The sequence below is a fragment of the Monodon monoceros genome, unplaced genomic scaffold (assembly GCF_005190385.1).
Source record: "Monodon monoceros isolate NGI ecotype Baffin Bay Population unplaced genomic scaffold, NGI_Narwhal_1 Super_Scaffold_12, whole genome shotgun sequence".
Lineage (NCBI taxonomy): Eukaryota > Metazoa > Chordata > Mammalia > Artiodactyla > Monodontidae > Monodon > Monodon monoceros.
In genome coordinates this window covers 105,394,776-105,399,868 of record NW_021703768.1, presented here as the reverse complement: position 1 = coordinate 105,399,868, position 5,093 = coordinate 105,394,776, and positions in this window count along the sequence as shown.

Sequence of the window (5,093 nt, the reverse complement as noted above, 5' to 3'; positions counted from 1 at the left end):
AATATGATTCATTATTTTTTAAAATCTTAGTTTAATACTTTGTGATACTGGGATTTGAAAGTTTGGCACTGCTTTAATGGCTGCCACTGGTGAGAAAGCTACTTCTCAAAAACATATCCAACAAAATGGGGAAAAAAGTGCTGGCTGGGCTTACTAAATTATGAAACTTATTTCTAATCTCATTCACCAACTATGTGAAAGTTATTATAGAAATTTGCTAGTAAATTTATATTTTTCCTGCTCTATCATTTGTTCTTGTCAACAAATTGAAACTTACTGTAGTTTTACATATCTAATAAATGAGTTCAAAATATACTGAAACTCTTCTTTTTTTTTTTTTTTTTTTGTGGTACGCGGGCCTCTCACTGTTGTGGCCTCTCCCATTGTGGAGCACAGGCTCCGGATGCGCAGGCTCAGCGGCCATGGCTCACGGGCCCAGCCTATCCACGGCATGTGGGCTCTTCCCGGACCAGGGCACGAACCCGTGTCCCCTGCATTGGCAGGCGGACTCTCAACCACTGCACCACCAGGGAAGCCCGAAACTCTTCATTTTAAAATCAGTTTTGAAATTCTATTTCTAAATTTTCTGAGTTTGTGATGTTATGATTTTTAAAGTTTAAACACTTATACAGCTTTGGCAACGAAAATAACATTCATAATGGAAACATTTTCAGCCATTATTTTCAAAATGCTTTCTCCAAAGCACGAGTTACTGTCAAAAAACAACTGATTTCTCATTTTAGAGAAGGAGTAAATTAGTTTAGATGACTGATTAAAGGCCTTCATTTAAACTCCACTCTTCCATTAACTGAGTGATCTTGGGGAAGTCACTTCACCTTTCTGCGTCTCAGTTTCCTCATCTATAAAAAGGAGTTGGCAGTCTCTACCTTCTAAGACTGTGTGAAGAATCAGTGACTTAACTCGTTAAAACAGAACAATGCCTGGCCCATACTAAACCCTAAATAAATGGAACGTATGAAGTGTGTTTTGCTTTACAAAAATTTCTGCCATGAGTTCTACTACCAACAGCTAGTTGTCATCACAGAAGGTCAGCATAATTGGATACATGTCTTTTCATAAAAAAAAAGCGCACAACTTTATGTTTGACTATGCTTTAATTATTTTGACCCAAGATAAGCTACAAACCTCTCTGTGACACAAAAGATTGTCATGGTTATTTCCCATTTCATTCAAAATATTGTAAAGACTATACTATTTGCAATTCTGTTATTTAAAATAATATCATCCATAAATTTCTTTAACAGGTCACAATAAACTACAATATATGGAAACATGTTAATGTGAATGAACAATGAAGATACTGCTGCAACTTTCAGTGCTGGAGTACTCCTGCTCTGCCTATAGTATCCTATGTGGCATCTCAGTTGAGACGGGACTATCTGATTCACCAGACCTCAAACATCAGTAAGCTTACTTCCTTTTTTTAACTTTTAGATAAAAATGTAAATATGAAGGAGTTGTCCTCTTCATTCTTCCCTCCACTGTGGAGTCCACTGATCTGGTCCAGTGGTTTCCCAGCAGAGATTCTCTGGATTCCACGCAGAGCTGCTGAATCAGACTCCCAGGCGTGGTCTGCTTCTCAACCAGCTCCCAGCCTGTGTTGGTCTGACAACTAGATGACTATCTAAGCTCCTCATGAGGAAGGCTTCCTTCCTGTAGCCTTGACAGGTGGTCATCTTCTTGAACATTTCCAGTGACGAGGAGTTTATTACCTTTCAGCATAGCTCATCTCATTTTTGGATTCCTGTAATTGTCAGAAAATGTTCTACCTCCCTGTAATTTTCCCACTGGTGTGAGTATTTTACTCTCTGGTGTCACATAGAAAACACTTCACACCATCTCCTCCATGCCCCATTCCTCCTCTCTCCTCCCCAGACTATTTGAGCAATCCCCATTTGACTTGGTTTCTGGGATGTTTTGCCCTTCCGATTCCCCTGGCTGCTCTCCGACTTGGGAATGTTGTTCAATATCCCACGTGTCATCAGACCAGGTCAGGAAGCCATGAGTGTGTGACCTTCTCTGCTGCCGCTGCTGCAGTGGCATCATTAATGCCAAAGAAATTCATCATTGCCAGCTAAGCTTCCTGTGTCCTCTCCATACGGGTGTTTCATGTAGATGCACCACATACATTCATTGACAGTAGTAACACCTTATGTAATTTAGCTGAGGTATTTTCAAACTCTCATCTAGATATTCCTTTTATGTCTTTTCCTATGTGATATATTGGTTTGCAGTGCAAAGCCTTAAAAGATTTGATATCATCTATTTTATGTCTCTATCTTTGTCTTATTTCTTGCCATAAAAAGTATGGGATCAAAGCAAACACTGAACCTATAAGTAAGGTCAGCTGGTACCATGTAGGCGCAGTACTGCTGAATAACTTTTAACAGGACACTTACCCTTTATGCATCTCTCTGCACTCACCAATAAAATGAGAATAACAATGCCTACCCACCCGATCTCAGAAAGTTTTAACAAGAATTAAATGAGTTACAAATTGAAAAAGCCTTTTAAAATGGTTTAAAAAATTATATTATTATTATTACAATGTAACCTGTAGGCACTTAATACACATTAACAGGGAAATGAAACAGATAAACGATGGAGGGCAGACTGAATAATAACAAGAAGGGAGGATCAGAGGGAAGGTAAGATGTAACATCAATTCAGGCTCTTGGCACCATAAGCCAGTGTCTGTTGCTGATGGCAACACAGAAAGAATCAATGCCTTAAGTCCAGTGCAGTGTTTAACAAATGCAGGGCTGGGCTTCCCTGGTGGCGCAGTGGTTGAGAGTCCACCTGCTGATGCAGGGAACGCGGGTTCGTGCCCTGGTCCAGGAAGATCCCACATGCCGCGGAGCGGCTGGGCCCATGAGCCATGGCCGCTGAGCCTGCGCGTCCGGAGCCTGTACTCCGCAACGGCAGAGGCCGCAACAGTGAGAGGCCCGCGTACCGCAAAATAAATAAATAAATAAATAAATAAATGCAGGGTTTAGTTTCCGGTGAGAGATCATCTCACCCACAATTTCGATAGCTCCATGCAGTAGAGGCAACTAGTACCACCTGTTTGGAATTTACCCAGGAAGAAATGTAATGGACAGGAGGCAGGAGCCAAGAGGCAAGGCTCACATTCATCAATGCACGTTGCTTGTATTCCGGGAACAGCAAGATATTTAACTGCTGAGTGGCAAATCCCATTTGACTGTTTAAGTAAAAGGTAATGATTAATATCAAGCTAAAAGTGTGTGCCTTGCTACATTTTATTAAATAAAATACACTCATGGCATATGTATGAAATAAAATTGCATTTTTAACAAGTTTTGCATTCTGCCATGAACTCAGTGTCACAGGACATTTGGTCCTGTGCATTTAGTCATCCATCCATTTATTTAAACAAACATCTCTTATGTGAATATTATGGGCCAGGCTTTATCACAGATAGAGCAGGACTAAAAGATGAATAACCTTACAGCCTGAGGTTGAGGGGGTGGTGGGAAGGAGAGAGAGAGAGAACAACTTAAGTGTAATCTGATGTGACAGAATAAGGGCTGACTCAGGGTGCACTGGGCTCCCAGGTGATCTTTGAGCAGTGGATGAGTCAGGACTCCGTTGCAGATCAGAGGGACCACTCTAGCTAGTAAGTAGAAAGAGATTTACTACAGAGACCAAGATGCTAACAGAATCACTCAACAGTCAGGAGGAGCAGTTCTATGCTGAGCCTGGAGAGAAGAATTCTAGAACAACACTGCAGAGCTCTCCCCACCCCCAAGGGGAGTGTCCTCTCTGCCAAACTCAGGGAGCTTGGGAATCAAGAGGCTGCCAATGCAATGTTAGCTCCAAGAATAGGCCTCACTAGCAGCTCTCCAGGGATCACAACTGTTGGCTCCTACTAGACCCTTGCTGGGGCGGTGGGGAGGCTAATATACCACCATTGCTCTCACCATTTAACTCAGTTCTGAATTTGTCTTGTGTGAATGCATCTGATTAGCAGAGCCCTAAATCACATCTGGAATCCTAGTTGCAAGGGAGTCTCTTTCCAGCCCCTGCAGTACCGAAGCACTGGAAGGAGGTGTGAACAGCTGCGAGTGGACTCATCCATCCAGCACAGTCAGCCCAGCAGAGAATGTAAAAATGGAGAGATCTTAGGGCCGAGAAAGGGATGGCCGAAGGTAGGAGGAACAGCGTGTACATGAACCTAACCAGCACTGGAACAACACCCTGATGAGCTATGAACAGAACAAAGCACAGCATTTTAAATGTCACAATCTTTTTGGTCATCAACGTTACTGGCTTCATTTTTCCCATCTGTAAGATAGGGAGAACTTTTATGATTCTCTACTAATTAATCAGAAATTAATAAGACATAGAAACATCAAAACTCATCATCTTGGTGTGAATAGTTTTACACAGGCTAGTTAGATATTCTGTTTAATGGGAGAAGGGTGATCTTCACAGTATTTGCAGAAACTCATCATGTGACCAGTAAATTCCTTTCCTAATAATACAGTATTGCAGGTTTGTTACGATAATGTTAGAATGGTGGGAACTTAACAAGTACTTGTTGATATGAAATAAAAATGTAATCATCATGGAATTCCACTGGAAATTCATGGAAATGCAGAACTCTTCCCAGCTTTCTTTTCATGGCATGTCTTAGAAACCTGTGCTCGTGATGCACACGTAAAGAAATGAGCAAGCCAGAGCTTTGCACTGTTTGCCCGGCCCTGTGCTCAGTCAAGGTGAGTGTTTGGCAAGTGGAGGTTCTTCCATTTCAAAGTTTTCATGAATATGTCATTCATCTAGTCACAATAGATGTATTTCATGCAGCTTGGAAAGCCACATGTTATTTCCTTGCAATAATGGCCTCCTCTGCCCCTGCTTAGAGACGGAAAGGTTCAGCAGCTGTTGAAGGTCAGGCTACCACTGAGTTACTGAGTTAGAGCACACAGACAACGGCATGCAAATCACCTGCAGAAGCGCAGCTAACATGAGGTGGCAGCAACCTTCAAATGCCTCTCTCTGTCTCTCTCTGTCTCTCTCTCCCTCTGTCTCTCTCTCCCTCCCTCCCTCCC